The sequence below is a fragment of the Helianthus annuus genome, chromosome 12 (assembly GCF_002127325.2).
Source record: "Helianthus annuus cultivar XRQ/B chromosome 12, HanXRQr2.0-SUNRISE, whole genome shotgun sequence".
Taxonomy (NCBI): domain Eukaryota; kingdom Viridiplantae; phylum Streptophyta; class Magnoliopsida; order Asterales; family Asteraceae; genus Helianthus; species Helianthus annuus.
In genome coordinates this window covers 13972595-13990276 of record NC_035444.2, presented here as the reverse complement: position 1 = coordinate 13990276, position 17682 = coordinate 13972595, and positions in this window count along the sequence as shown.

Below are 17682 nucleotides of genomic sequence, written 5' to 3'. Positions count from 1 at the left end.
GGTTAATCGATCCACAATTACCCAAATCGCATCATTGCCTTTTCTGGTTTTGGGTAACTTGGTAACAAAATCCATTGTTATGAGTTCCCATTTCCATACAGACATTTCTAATTGTTGCAGTAGTCCTGAAGGTTTCTGATGTTCTGCTTTGACTTGTAAACAAGTAAGACACTTAGATACATAACTAGCTATATCTTTTTTCATTCCTATCCACCAGAAATTATTCCTTAAATCTTGGTACATCTTATTGTTTCCTGGATGTACGGTATATCGAGATTTATGAGCTTCTTCTAAAATCTTATTTCTTAATTCTCCCTGCTTAGGTACCCAATTCCGTTTCTTGTGGAATCTCCAAATTCCATCATTTCCTTGTTCTAGTTCCTTTACATAACCTTTCATTCCTTCAGCATCGTCCTTGATTGTTGTTTCCTAAACTTTCTTCAATTGTTCCATTAAATCTAATTGTAGATTTAATCTAAGCATACGAACTCGTCGTTGTTTCTCATGATACTTACGACTTAAGGCGTCTGCAACTGCGTTTGCCTTTCCCTCGTGATATTGAATATCACAGTCGTAATCGCTTAGGATTTCCATCCATCTTCTTTGCCTCATGTTTAATTCTTTTTGCCCAAATATGTACCTTAGACTTTTATGATCTGTATAAACAGTAAATTTACTTCCATACAGATAATGTCTCCAAATTTTAAGGGCAAAAATTATTGCTCCTAACTCTAAGTCATGCGTTGTATAATTCTCTTCGTGCTTCTTTAATTGCCTGGAGGCATACGCAATTACCTTCTTGCGTTGCATCAGTACACATCCAAATCCTAATTTTGAAGCATCATAATATACTTCAAAATCTTCTGTTCCTTCGGGCAAGGCTAAAATTGGAGCATTTGTCAATCTTTGCTTTAAGATTTTAAAAGCTTCTTCTTGTTTAGGTCCCCATTCAAACTTAATTGCTCTACAGGTGAGCTTGGTCAAGGGTACAGCTATTTTGGAAAAATCCTTAATAAAGCGTCTATAGTATCCAGCTAAGCCTAGAAAACTTCTAATTTCCATAGCTGTTTGCGGGACCTTCCATTTGGTGATTGCTTCTATTTTAGCAGGATCTACGTGAATTCCTTCGTGATTCACCATGTGACCTAAAAATTGTACTTCTTGCAGCCAGAATTCACACTTCGAGAATTTGGCGTAAAGTTTTTCCTTTCTTAACAAAGTTAAGAGTGCATGTAGGTGCTCACAATGTTCTTCCTGACTTTTGGAATAAATAAGTATATCGTCAATGAAGACAATTACGAATTTATCCAAGTATGGTTTACAAATCCGATTCATCATGTCTATGAATGCTGCAGGAGCATTTGTGAGTCCGAAGGGCATGACTGTAAACTCATAATGACCATACCTAGTTCTGAAAGCAGTTTTAGGTATGTCTTCCTCTTGTACTTTCAATTGATGATATCCGGATCGTAAATCTATCTTAGAAAAATACCTAGCGCCTTGGAGTTGATAAAAAAGATCATCAATCCTAGGTAATGGGTATCGATTCTTAATTGTAACCTTATTTAGTTCCCTATAATCAATATACATCCGCATCGATCCGTCTTTCTTTTTCACAGACAACACTGGTGCTCCCGAAGGGGATGAACTAGGTTGTATAAATCCTTTGCTTAATAATTCATCTAATTGCGTTTTCAGTTCTAGCATTTCAGTGGATGCTAATCGATAAGGTGCCTTGGCTATTGGTGTAGTTCCAGGAATTAGATGAATTCTAAACTCTACTTCTCTATCAGGTGGTAACCCAGGTAATTCTTCTAGAAAGACATCTGGGTATTCTGAGACTACAGGGATGTCCTGAAGTTCCTTACTTTTAGTGTTAATGATTATGGAAATCATATACACTACTTCTTGTTTTCTTGAATAACTAGCCAACTTCATTACTGAAATGAAGTTTAATGGCTTTCGAGGTTTATCTCCTGTAATTAAAATTACCTCTCCTGTGGGGGTACGAATTTCTACGGAATTCTTATCACACAGGATTCGGGCATGGTTGACTACCAACCAATCCATTCCTAACACCACATCGAATCCGGCTAATTTCATAGGTAACAGGTTGGCAGAAAACTTATGGCCTAATAGTTCTATCTTTCCTTCTTGCAAAACCTCATTTATGTTAACAGAATTCCCATCTGCCGTTTCAACTGTAAAAATATGCTTAAGGGTGGTTACTGGTAAATTAAGAGCTTGGCAGAATAAAGTATTAATAAAACTTTGGTTTGCACCAGAGTCAAATAATACTTTTGCATAAACGTTGTGAACTAAGAACGTACCGGCTATGACGTCAGGAATTAGTTCAACTTCCTGAGTAGTCAACTGGAATGCTCTGGCATTCTTCTTAGTAGCTCCTTCGGCCGTCTTAGCTTTATTGTCTGCTGGTTTGGTTAGCTTAGGACATCTTGTTTGAAAATGTCCAGGTTCTCCACAGTTGTAACAGATTATTGCTTTCCTTCTACATTCTTCTTCCCGATGTCCTATAGCTTTGCAAAAGTTGCAGGTCACATTGCACCTTCCGAAGTGTTTCTTCCTACAATTTCTGCAAAAAGGAGGATTTGAGGATTGCCCAATTCCTCTTTTCTTAGTATTACCCATACGAAATCCTTGGGTAATCTTTTGAGCCAAATCCTTCCTTCGATCTTCTTCTCGTGTGCGCACTAGTTCATCAGTTAGGGTATTTGCTAATTCCACAGCATCGTCAATAGTGCGTGGTCTTGCAGCTTTAACGATATTACGGATCTCACTAATTAATCCCCAAATATAGCGAGAAATGAGCACCGGTTCTGGCGAAGCCAGTGTTGGTACCACTCTAGCATATTCAATGAATGTCGAAGTATAACTGCGACAATCTACACCCGTCATATGATGATTTAAGAACTTATTTGTCATTTGATCTTTTTCATATTCGGGACAAAATTTTCTTTCTACAAGACTCTTAAATTCTTCCCAGTTCATGGCATAGGCCATCCTTCTTCCTTTTGCTTGCAATACCGTGTTCCACCATTCTAGTGCTCCTTCTTTGAACAAATTTGACGCATACATGACCTGATCGTCCATGTCACATTTACTTATTGCAATTACTGCTTCGGTTTTCTCTAACCATCGCAGTGTTGCAGTGGCTCCTTCATTACCTGCAAATTCTGCTGGTTTACAGGCAAGGAATTCTTTGTAAGTGCAACCAGGCGTTGCAACTTTCATTTTCTTGGGAAGTGGGGCCTGCCGTGGATTATTATTGTCATGATTGCCACCTCCATTTATGCTATTACTGCCGTTATCTTCCGGAGTACGTTTACTAGGAATGATTTGTTGTGGTTCAGCAGGTTTCTGAGCAGCAGCCAGGATTGCCGGAATAGCATTGGCTATCCCTTGAGCAACGATATTTTCGATATCTTGCCTAGTCATATATTGATTTTCCTGATTTTGCTCAGATTGGTTTACTTCATTTACTGGTTCATTAGCATTTTCCATCTGTTTATTATTGTAAGTGTAGCTTATTAGTGTCAAATAATTGATAATCAAATATATAGATTAAACACACAACTACAACATGCATATATAGCCAAAATTGTCGATTTCTCGACTTCTATTCTTATATAGATTATATAGGCATCCATACACACTGTTTATCTTACAATGTTTTATTTCCTATTTTACAGTGTTATATGTTTGTTACTACTTGTTATTATACAACCACAGCTTCCTAACCCATTATTTCTTTGTCAACTGGTATTTCAGTAGCGACGCTCCCTTTCATCGTATTTCCAGGAGATTTGTTCCCCCATTTCCCGGATCCTATTCCCTGTACCTATCAGTTCTTCACCAAACTGACGAAGTTCGGCTAAGTTTTCGTTGCTCATTGGAGGGTTGGGGATAGGTTCTGGATCAAACTGTGGGAGAAGGGTATAAGGACTATTGATTATGTTTTGAAATTGCCAGTCGTTTGTCCACCACTCTTCCATTTCGCCTAAAGGTCGAGTGTGGATTAGAGGGTCTGGAATAGCTGGTTCCAGATTTACTGGAAGTTGGATTTCAGCCGGATAAGGGTAAAGATTGTTGTTGATAGGGCTAATGACATCACAGCTTGCCAGTAGACGGTCTATTTCTTCTTGAAATATGATTTCTTCAGTTTGTTTAGAACTCTCTCCTATTTCTATTCCCTTTTTCCTAGAATTTTCCCTGATTTCTATCTCTGCTGGCTTAGAACTTTCTCTGGTTTCGATTCCTTTTCCTTTGTCCATAGGGTTTTCTACTTTTGGGAGTTTTCTAGTGGCTGGCTTCATCCTACGTACTTTCCTCCATCCTACATATCTTCTTCTTTTCTTAAGCTTTGCTTTTTCCGGAGGTGGAGCTTGAAATTCCAGGGGTTCCTCCACATCAGCAAAATAACCAGTAAAGTCGTTGGAGACTTCGATTGGTACTGGGTATAGATTGAGATTCTGAAATGCTTCAGATAGCTCACTCATGCTGTTTAGCATATATGCAAAATGCACAAAAATGCTAAGTTAAAATCTTATAAGGAAATCTAAACAAATATTTAGTTTTATTGCATATCGAAAGACCAATTTTACAAAGGATAACGGAAAATTTAAAACACACTAGGATTTATTTATTTACGGAGTAGTGATTTTCTACTAGATCAGGCTTATTGGTAGTTTAGAGGTTTGCATTCTCTGCTACGGTATCTAACATATAAAGATCTGCCCATTTTTCATCTAATTTGTCTTCCCAAGGTGGATTATTGCCTATTTCCTGAATTTCTGGATTAAACCTCACTTTCTTGAATTGGGGTTTCTGACTTTTCCTAATAATTGAAATTCTTTTCTTTGTGGTAAGAGGATTTTCATATTGTGCTTTACGGACAAAAATCCCTTCTTCCAGATCTGCTGGATATTTTGAGGAAGAGGTTCCTTTTTCTTTGGGTGCAGTATCTAATTTGTGGTAGATGGCAGAAAGTCTTTGTTTACCCATACTGTAACTTAACAATTAATCAGTTAATAAAACACATATTCACAGAATGGCAATTAGAAATTCTTAAATATTCCTCAATTACTTTAATAGGCTAAAATCAGTGATAAGCTTAAAACAGTGGCTCTGATACCACCTTTTCCTGTCACGACCCTCGGCCCTGGTTTGACCCGGTCCAGAGCCGCGAGACAGGAAATCCCGTGGTATTAAATTTAAGTGACAGCGGGAGTCTTTTAATACAGGATCTTGTAATATTAAAACTGCCCGTTTATATAATTTAGGGATAAAACCTTGTAATTTTACAATAAGGTGATTTCACTAGGAAATCTTTATTTTACAAAACATGTTTCTTTTATTCATTTACATTGAGCCACTTCTCTAATCTGGTAGTGCTTCACGACACTTTTCTTGGATCACAACAGATTACCTGCAACATGTTTGAAAAGGTTTTGTCAGCGGGGAAATACTGAGTGAATCATTCAGTTTACTGAAAACGACACATTTGTTATAATTCACAGTATTAAGAGAGATTACAATGTTTCTATGTCAACTAATTACCCACCGTATTTGTCACTCAACCGGATCTGTGACTGTGGTCATATCACTGTTGGGTCCATTCACCCACAAGTGACGTAAATCACTATTTAGGTCCGACTACCTAATAGTGTATATCAGGATTTAGGCTCGCTCACCTAAAATGATAAAAACAGTAGTAATGTGCACAATACCCCACATACCGGCTGTAATTGAAGACTACATAAACTTAATCACTGTAATTATAACTTTGGAAAATAATTTGGAGTATTGTAAAACAGTTGATAAAAAGAGAATGACTCACATTGCAGATTTAACGAGCAGTGTATAAGCCTACTGATTAGCCTTGATCAACCTAATTTTAATTAACAATGCACACAAACTGGGTTAGTAACTAATACAACATTTACGACAATTCACGAGATTAAACCCTCACAACGATTGACAAAGTGCGATACTTAAACATTCAGCGGATTCACAACGAATGACAAAGTATAGCCCGAGTTCGGGCAGCACTCAAACATGCTGTCGGAATCACGACGAATGACAAAGTATAAACCCTAATTCGAGCAGCACTTAAACATTCGTTGGATAGTTTCAATCGATCGGACGTTGAATTGTAATAGCGATCGAGTTAATACCCGGTATCGTGGCAGCGCCTCGCTATACTAATTAAAATTTCGACTTCAGAGTAGTGAGAATTCGTTTTTACGAAAAGATTTCGACACCAGTGGACTGTGCATGCAACAGGCTATTTATAGCTGAAATTGGGACTTCACGCGGCCCGCGTAAACCCACCAGTAACATTTACGCGGCCCGCCTAGCCGCCCAGTCTAGGCGTAGGCTTGATTGGTCATGAGTAGGCCCCCCAGGTAGTCAACACGTGGCCCCGGCATACTTATCCGGTCAACCTCAAGTTGACGCGGCCCGCGTAAGACCTGGATTGTCTTTTACGCGGCCCGTCTGAGACCCTTAAACGTTTATTTGATAACTTCCTAGTTGACACGGCCCGTGTAAGGCTATGCTCAACCTTTACGCGGCCCGCCTGAGACTCAAGAACTTTGTTTTCTTATTTTTTTCATGTACAATAAGGTTTTAGAGGCCCGGGGTTTGTATTTATAGGTTAGTTAGGGACATTTTTGAAGGTCTTTACAATATGTGACAAAATTAATTAAATAAAAGAAACTAAAAAGAGTTTGAGTAAATTGCCAAAATCATCCCTGCGGCTTTATATTTGTCAGTTTTATCCAAATATCCTTCAACGTAACATAAAAAGTAAACTAAGTTAGTGGTTTGGATGAAAATGGTAAAAAAAATACCAAAGGTGAAGAGCTGTTTGACAAAAAAAGTAATTTTGGATGAAACTGACAAACAGACTTAAACCTTAGGGACGTTGACAATTTACTCTTTTTTAAAAGCTAAAGATTATGAATTTTGTATATTCATGATATATTAAAATATTTGGGGCAATATATTCGATTTCTATGCATGTCTTCCTTAATTTTAGGTAGTGTTTTGTATACAGAAATGGAAGCAGAAGTGGAATGAACCATTGCGAGAGAATGATGAAAAGAGTGTTTGATTGGTCGACTGAATGAAATCGTCCATTTCAAATTGCATTTGCATTTTCTCAAAATTATTACATCTGTCCCGTTGTTTTTTTTCCATTCCCTTTTCGCCCTTTATTAACAACACGACAACCCACCACTATTGCCACCGCCATCCACCACCGTCGCCTGCCGTCGTCACCCACCTCCGCCATCACCGCTACCGATGTCGCCGCCGCTAGCTCCGACCACCACCGCCGCCACCCGCCATCCATCGACAACACCACCACTGCCAGCACTGCCACTGCAACCACCGCCGCCACCACCGCCCCATCCGCCACGGCCGCTACCGTCATCCGCCGCTACCGCCACCCACCTTCGTCCCCACCACCGCCACCCATTGTCGCCACCGCCACCTCCGATCACCACCACCACCCACCTTCGTCACCGCTGTCACTGCCACTTCCGATCACCGCCACCATCCACGTCTGCCACCGTCACCCACCATCGTTGATGCCACCTCCGATGACTGCCACCACCCACCGTCTCCACCCACCTCCGCCACTGCTGTCCACCGCTGCCGCCACCACCCATCGTCGGCGTCGCTACCACCTCCGGCCACCGCCCCACCACCATCGCCACCGCCACCATCACCATCGCCATCGCTGCCACAACCTCGTCGTCACCCACCACCACGTCGTTGTCACCACCCGCCGCCGGTACAACTACCACCTATCACCACCCACCATCATCGCCCACCACTGACCACCACCATCCGATTTTATTCCTTCGTCTTTTCTTGCCAACCAAACAACAAAAAATAATGATTTATTCCATTCTCATATGATAAACAAACAAGACATGAATGGTAATGATCAATTTCATTACCTCATCCATTCTATTAACTCGTCTATTCCATTCCACCATCCATTCCATTACCCCATACCAAAGCTTAGATAATTCCATTTCTTTCGCACCATTCGTGAGTCTACCTCCTTCAAAACAACACCAAAAAAATGTTAAAGCATCACTAAAGGGTTGCTTCCTTAACAACGACAACAAATGTTAAAGCATCACCAGTGGGTTGGGTTGACAAACTAACTGGCCACATCACATAGGTATATACTAAACTTGTCCAATTGGTTATCCCTAGACATGAGATTCTTGGATTGTGGTGCCGGAAAGAAAATAGATTATACTATATAATAAAAGAAACCATTTTTGGGACACTTATCATCATATTAGGCCATGTATCTTATAGATAATTATTATTTAATTTAATCTCTTCTAATTAATTATAGATAACTCTCCTATTAAATATTATTTAGTTTAATCTCTTATAGATAATTATTATTTAGTTTAATTTTAATTTAATCTCTTCTAAAAAAAAATTCATAATTATTTATTAACGAAAATATTTTTTTAATAAAATATCTAACCATAAATTTTAAAATTCGTTTGATGAAAAGGTAACACACTCGAAAATATTTTTTTAATAAAATATCTAACCATAAATTTTAAAATTCGTTTGATGAAAAGGGAACACACTCAAATATCTTATTTATTTATTATGGGGATTTTAGTTATTGTCTATTAGTTTACTTTAAGATATTTATACATAGTTAGGTTCCATATTTGTTTTGTCATATTATATTTATATTTATAATTATTATTAGTATTATTATTAAATTAAATATATAACTTGATTGTTCATACTTAGGTCCTTAATTTGTTTGTCGTATTATTATAACTAAATATATAACTTGATTGCTATTACTAACCACCTATAGTATATAATATAATATATTTATTTTTGTATCATTTTCAACAATTACATGTTTTTTTGATGAATTTTATAATAGTAACATACATCATCTTTATATTAACCCATTTATGTCAATTTGGTATATAAACGTCTCCATCTTTGGTTTGCATTTACAAGAAATCTATACATATAATAAAGTAAACCATTTGAAGGACACATGGCGCTTTCTAGAGTGCTCTCAATTGTTTTTTCCCGCTTAAATAATGGATAAACAAAAAATTAGAGATAAAGAATGACTCCTATATATCCTTTTAATCACATAAATTATATCTTTTTATCTTTTATTCTTTTGTTTTTTATATTCATTTATCTTGATTTAAGTGTTAATCCATTAAAAACAAAAAAAAATAGAGATAAGGAATGACTTCTATATATTCTTTTAATCACATAAATTATATTTTTTTAATCTTTTATTCTTTTGTTTTTTATATTCATTTATCTTGATTTAAGTATTAATCCATTAAAATTAAATAATTGTTTATGGAAATTATATATTATGAGAGAGACGAAGAAAATCCTTTTAGTAATGGTGGATAAATATAATTATGAAAATTCTGATAATAAAAAAGACTCACGTTATATTAGATTATTATTTAAGATATATATACTACTACATAATTTATTTAGAAATATACTAGGTTAGAACCCCGTGTATTACACGGGTTGAATAAATGTAATTTATATATTAAATAATAGAAAGTTATATATTTATGAACTCCGTATATTGTACGGGATAAATAAATGCAATTTTATATATCAAATAAAAAAATTATAACTTTAAAAACCATGTGTATTACACAGATTAAATAAATGTAATTTTGTATACTAAATACTAAAAATGTCGTATCTTTAAAAAAAAACTCGTGTGTATTCAGGTTGAATAAACCTACGAAATAATAAAAAAAATTACATCCTTAAAAACGTGTATGTTACACATGTTAAATAGATCTAAAAAGAGTTATATCTTTAAAAACCATGTGTATTGCACATATTAAGTAAATGTAATTTTGTATATTAAATACTAAAAACGTCGTATCTTTAAAAAAAACTCGTGTATCCTTAAAAATCTATCAAATAATTAAAAAAATGCATCCTTAAAAACCTCGTGTATTACACGTGTTGAATAAATGTAATTTTGTATAGTAAATAATAAAAAAAATTATATTTTTAAAAATCCTAGGCTTTACACGAGTTGAATAAATATAATTTTGTACACCAAATAATAAAAAAAGTTATAGTTTTTATAAATTAGGATAACATTTAATGTTAATTTATTAATTATATATTTAATATAAGATAAGTAGGAAAGAGAGGTATTTGTTTTAAAAATTTATTAAATTAACAATTTAAATTTGAGGATAATATTTTATTAAAGTATTATAAGATTTAATATTAATTTATTATATTTATTTATTTAGTTAATATAAGATAAGTATAAATTTGAGGATCTTCAATATGAGGGTTAGTTTTCTCAGTTAAGTGGAGAGTACATTTTTTCGAACTAATAAATTAAGACCACTATCATTTAAATAAAACCTGGGTTGTTAAATGTATGTTCACATGACTGTTAAAACTCGTGAGAAAGTCGACGATACAGTCTGTCTTCTAATCGATGGTTCAAATGCTTTCATATTTATAAACTTGACAAACATCATAAGATTTGATCATACATGACATAAAATTTTGTTTGGATATCAGAAAAGCGTCTTAAAAATATCGTTTTATAATTGTTAAACCTTCGTTATAACTATTTGATTTTTTATTTACTTAACCCGTGTAATACACGGGGTTATAACCTAGTATTTATTATATAGTTTAGATTATTCAACCCGTGTAACACACGGAAAACTAACCTAGTTCCATATATATAATTATCCTTAGCTTAAAATACTTTAATTTCCCCAAGTGAAATATACAATTTGGATAATAATTCAGGTAAAAGATGAAATTTACAGAAGTTAAAAGATAGGAATTGAAAAAAAGACATTAATGAAGTAATCATATAAGGTACTGAAAATTGAGAGTCATGAAATATTTTCAAATTGAAACGATTCGATAGCTCACTCAAATTTATCAATCATAAAAAAACTACTCCTACAATAATTATGCACGAACTAGGGGTCAGTGCCTGATCGGAATATCCTTTGTAATTCAAATTGCTTCTATTTTTTTACGGAATTTTATCTCGAATTTTAAAGGCAGTTTTCAAAAAATAATAGATCTCGTCAGGAGTTTTTGCCCCTTGGACCCTACTTCCAGGGGAGTTGCCCCTTGAAACCCCCGTTACTTAGAATTATAATAAACTCAAACTAGAGGTGGCAATCTTGACCCAAAGCCTTTTAAGTGGGTCACTTTGGGTTGCTTTTAAAATTATATGGGTTGGTTTGAGTAAGATATTTTAACTAAATGGGTCACAATGGGTCACTTAAAATTCTATCTTGTTATTTTCGGGTTAAAGCGGGTCGACAACATTAAAGAAATGGGTCGATGTGGGTTAGTGTCTTAAAGAAATGGGGCATGTTTCGGATCGGAATGGGTTTCAAGCCGGCACAAGTATCCGCACAAGACGGGTTACGGCATGAAACGGGTTTTGGATCGGAACAGGTTCAGTTCAAATTGAGTTTCCGGGCGAGACGGGTTTCGGCACGATGCAGTTTTTGGATCGGAACGGGGTCGGGTTTCGAGCCGACACGAGTTTCAGCACGAGACGGGTTTCGGATCGCAACGGGTTATGGGCCGACACGAGTTTCCGCACGACGCGAACCGTTTCGACGCGTACCGTTTCGACGCGAACCGTTTCGACGCGTACCGTTTCGACGCGAACCGTTTCGACGCGTACCGTTTCGACGCGTACCGTTTCGACGCGAACCGTTTCGACCCGTACCGTTTCGAATCGAACCGTTTCGACCCATACCGTTTCGAATCGAACCGTTTTGACGCGAACCGTTTCGACGCAACCGTTTCGATGCAACCGTTTCGACCCGTACCGTTTCGACCAGTACCGTTTCGAATCTAACCGTTTTGACGCGAACCGTTTCGACGCGTACCGTTTCGACGCGAACCGTTTCGACGCGAACTGTTTCGACGCAAACCCACTCTCAACATTTAATTTTTTTTTCTAACTATTTTTCATTCATTTTGGTTTTAGACCAGGCTGTTTATTTATTTTGAAAAAGCTACAGCTGTACCACAACCGCTTTGGTTCCAATTTCTTTCAGTACCAATAATCGAATTTTTGAAATTACAAAAACAGTAACCATGAACCATCTAAATATTGTTGGTTCAAATCCAATTTCTTTCAGTACCACTTGTATAAAGAACACCCTTTTGGGTGACTTCCAGAACTTTGACCAAATTTTAGAAATTGCAAACGTAGTGGAATTGCAACCCGACCCGACCCGAAACCCGTTCTGACCCGAACCCGGTCTGACCCGAACCCGTTCCGACCCGAACCCGTTCCGACCCGAACCAAAGCAACCCTTTTTTTAATTGACCCGTTTTGACCCGAACCCGTTTCGACCCGAACCCGTTTTGACCCATGACCCGACCCGACCCGACCCAACCCGTTTGCCAGGTCTAACTCAAACAAACGTGTATACCCACACCTCCTTACTTGTTTGAGGGGTATTATAATTCATTTTTATTAACAAATCAATCCAATTACACTAACATATCTAACAAAGTCATGAAACCATAAAAATCTCTTTGGTTAACTATTAAATTTATTAAATAATAATGCGTAAGAATTGGGTTTAATACACAAATAACATTTATAGTAAAATGGCAACTTGTTTAAAAAGCACATTTATAGTAGGTATTGGATGATTGTCAATCATTCTTTTGGTTGAATCGTCATATCATTTGATATGAGAATGAATTTATCATCCTTAGACTTATGTGGCAACCACTTAGACATATAATGCATTATAACAACTTAGAACAAAGTGTATATGGTTACTTAATGAGAAAATAGATAAAAAAAATAGAAATAGTTACACTGTTACTTCATGTGGTATATCCATTGTACGACTTTAATACATATTTATTGTAAACTACACTATTGGTCTTAAGATATGCATAAACGTAACATGGTTGGCCACTCACCATAGATGAGGTTATCTTTTTCAGGATAATCTTATTTGACCCAATAGATAACTTAACATGCTTGTATTGATATGATGCTAAACTCTTTGATGTTATATTTTTTGAATTAATTACATGGTTAGTTCATGTGGTATGTCCATTTTACGATTTTGATACATATATATATGTTTTCAAGTTTTAAACTAAATTACTGGTCTCAAGTGATGCATAAAAGGATTTTAATGTTGATGTAAGGATTTAATGGATGCCATAACGAATAAAATCAAGTACAAATTTTACCAAAATTCTAGTCCACATCTTTTTACGGTAAAAACAAATGGTTTAAATTAGGAAGAGTTAAATGCCAGGATAGTCCTTGTGGTTTGATTTTTTTCACCTTTAGTCCATAAGTTTCTAAAATTACCTCTATAGTCCCCAACTTTTTTTTAATTTTCGTTCCCGGATAGTCCCTGAAAAGGTTGGGGGTTAGTTTTATTAGTTAAGTTGGTGTAAAATGACTATAATGCCCTTAATATAAAAAATAACTATTAAGTCATTAAAATAAAATAGTTAATATATTAATTCAGGTGGGACCCAAACACTCTCACCCACACACATAAAACCCAGGTCATAACTTTCATCTTCTTCACATGCCAAAGCAAACCCTAACCCCATCTCTCTCTCTCGTCTGTATGATACCAACCCGGCGACCGGAGAGAAGTCCGGCCGGCGCCGGCCATGTTAACCGGCTGACAACTGTAGGATCGGGGAATCTATCAAAACGAGTCGATCAGAAGAGTTCTAGACCAAATCATAGGCGGAATTTATTGATTTGATCTTCATTCAGCTTGATATGCACTTAGAAGTAGATTAACTGTCGATTGTATTGATATAACAAGGTTACACGAGCTGGCGACACTTCGGCAGAGCTTCTCTAATGGAATCAGAATGTTCTCCAAGTTACAAATGAAAAACCAAGACCCACTATATATATGGATGCCCAGTTCGCACGAACTGGTCACTTCGTGTGAACCTGCTGGTTCAGACCTGTTTCCCGTTTCTTTCGAACTACGTGTCCTGGTCTATCTATTCTATTACATGACTCGATACAAGACGAAGTCAACAGATATATGCACCAACAACAACACCCCCTAAACCTCCCATCTTCATCACCTTTATGTACCAATTCACACACACCTCTGATTATAGAGAGAGATTGTTCGAAGGAGAGAGTGAGCGGCGGAGATCGAAGACGGAGAGAGGGAGATCCGGCGGCAACAGTGTCGTTTGCGGCGACTGCTCTGATCGTTTTCCGGCGATTGATGTTCAAGACGACGACGGTTATGGTTGATTCCGACGAGTTTCACGGCAACCCCCCCCCCCCCCCCGGTCTCCTTTTATTCCGTTCTTTTTCTTCTCTTCTGAAGATTAATGACGATTTTTGTGGTTTCTCCAAAAATCTGATGATGGACGCCGGAGCTACGCCAGGTTGGTTATGATGGTAGATGATGATGATGGAAATTGGTGGTGATGATGGTCGTGGATTGTTGTTAGGGTGGAGAATATGGTAAAGGTGGAGGTTTGCGGTGGTTGGAAGTGGTTGGTGCATCGGAGGTGGGTGGTGAGGTTTCTAGGAGGTGAAAGGGGATGAGTGGTGTGTCAGAGGTGTGTGGTGAGGTGTATCGGAAGTGAAGGTGGAATGGTGGCTGATGGTGAGGGAAGGTGGTGAGGTGTGTCGGATGTGGGAATGTGGTGAGAAGGTGGGAAGGAGACAGGTTGTGTTTCAGGTTGGTTTCAGATGCTAGATGGTGGTGTATGGGTAGCAGGTTGGTTTCAGGTGGAGATGGTGAAAGTGAAGAAGATGAAGTATATCTCTTTTAACTTTTTAGTATTAATTTAACACTAAGGGTATTTTTGTAATTTTACACTCACTTAACACCAAAAACTAACCCCATCGGTTTCAGGGACTATCCGAGAACTTAAATTGAAAAGTTAGGGACTATAGAGGTAATTTTAGAAAGTTAGGATCTAAAGGTGAAAAAGGCCAAACCACATGGACTATCCGGGCATTTAACTCATAATAACCATGTTGGGTTGATAAATAAGCCCGAAACAAGATCAATACAATTATTTGTCTTAAATACATCAATTTTAGACGTTTTGAATGAAGTTTAATTTTCAAAAAAAAAAAAAAAGAATACATCAATTTTAATTTGGAAACACTTAAAACCATACAGATCACTGACGGACCACTATACACCAATTATGGTGGAAACCTAATAAATTTGGGAAAACTCTCTTGTGGAAATCAAACTCAGAACATAATGATTTAAGCCTTATTTCATCCCTAAAATACCACTAGGCTATAATGCCATGTTTTTTTTTTTGTGTTGTCTTCAGTCTCTTGCTGGCTCTTTATATTTATATATAAAGTGTGGGAACATAAAATTGAATACAGGTATCAGTACCGATGTTCAGTACGGTATGGTAGTGATACGGTGCCAGTTTAATGAAAGTAAAAACAATAAAAATAAATGCGGGCACCGCTACCGTTGTTATTCGGTTTCTGTTCGGTTCACTACGGCAGTGGCATAGGATATGTTATCAATCAGAAAACCTGAAATGAATACATGTATAGATACCGATGTTGTTCGGTTTGTTGTGGTACGACACCAAAACGATATCTATTTTCAATAAATTTATATCGGAATGTTGAAAGAAATTATAGTTGTAAAGTTAAAGTTTTAAATATGTTAATATTCTCAAGTTATTAGAGAAAATCAAATTAAAATACAAAATTCATATGTATAATAATAACTAGGTTTAAAGAAGCTCGCCGCGTTGCAACGAATTTATTTTGTTATTTAGTCTGTGTTTACATGTGTTTTGAAATCACTACGAACGTGTTGCGAACGGAACTGTTGACAAGAATAAAAAAAATATAGAAAAAAAATACTAAAAGATAACCGAAAGAAAATGAACCAAAAAAGTTGTATGGGAACGATTCTGTTCGTACGAAACCCGTGGTCAGAGATGAACAAATTGTTTTGGGTACCGGTACCAAATTTGCCGAACCGAAAGATCTTAAGTACCAATTCGGTACCGACTTTTGGCGTTCCTGGTACCGGTTCACTACCGTTTTTTTACCTTCAAATACTGGTACCATAACCGGTATTTTCCGTATTAGTACCGATTCTGTATCGGTTGGCACCGAGCTCATCCCTACCTCTGAAACTAAAAAAATTTAAAAGTTGAAGAAAATCAACAAAAAAAAGTTTTACGATACCGTTGTTCGTACGGTAACCGTGATCAGGGATGAGCAAATGGTACCGGGTAGCAGCACTGAATTTCCCGAACCAAAAGATTTCCAATACCAATTCGGCACCAACTTTTGGCGTTTTCTGTATTAGTGCCGGTTTTTACCTTCATGTACTGATATCGAACAGGACTGTACCAGTATTTTCGATACAAGTACTGGTTCGGTACCGGTTGACACCAAGCTTATCCCAACCCCTAATATTAAAAAAAATGATTAAAGTTAAAAAGTAAAGAAAATAGCTATTATTATATTATAATATTATAATAATAAAAGTATTAAAAAAACTATACATTATTATAATATTTAAATCACTATTCATTTTAATTCGTTTATTAATATCCTATATACTAATAAATAAAATTCTTTTTTGGACACGTGTCACTTCCTGGTGATTTCTCACCTTATTTTCCTATTTATCTCTCATATTAAATAATAATAATAATTTTAAACAAAATATTAGACAAGAATAAATATTTAGATAAGGATAAACACTTTTTTTATTATGTTAATATTAAATAATAATAACAATAACAATAATAATAATTTTAAACAAAAAAATAGATAAGAATATCGACGTTTGTTTTTATTATAATCATAGTAAATAATAATAAAAATTTTAAACAAAAAATAGATAAGAATAAATATTTGTTTTTCTATAAATAGTTCTAAACAAAAATTAGATAAGCATAAATGTTTGTTTTTATTATGAGTAGATATATATACTTTGGAATTCGGTGATTGAAATTATGGTAAATTAGGAATCAAATGTTTCCGTTTGATATATACTTATAATGGTATTAGGGGCTGTTTGTTTACCTCTTAATAAGGCTCTTAATGGTTCAGACCTCTTACTGGTTCAGCACTTAATGGTTCAGATTGTTTGTTTCACGAGCAGATGTCTAAATGGTTCAGACATTTGCCTTTGAATGGTTAAGATTTATACCGAGTGTGAATGGTTAAGACCTCTAATTTGAATTCGTCAGACATTTGCCTCTGAACGGTTAAGCATTATACAGGCTCTTACTGGTTCAAACCTCTTACTGGTTCAGCACTTAATGGTTCAGAATTTTACTGGTTCAGCACTTAACCATTCAGATGTTGTCAAACAATCCTTATTTTTTTTCACTAGAATTAAATAATTATTCTAGGTCAGGCATATGAGTTTTTCTTAAGATATATATCTTTTTATCATTTATTATATAAAATTATATTTATACAACCCGTGTAATACACGGGATTCTAATCTAGTATAGTAATATATCTATCTATTATACTAAAGCAAAATAATGGTTGACTATTTGACCATGATGTGGCAACTCTCTTTGGCCAGAGAATTCATTTTTTGAGCGCCATTT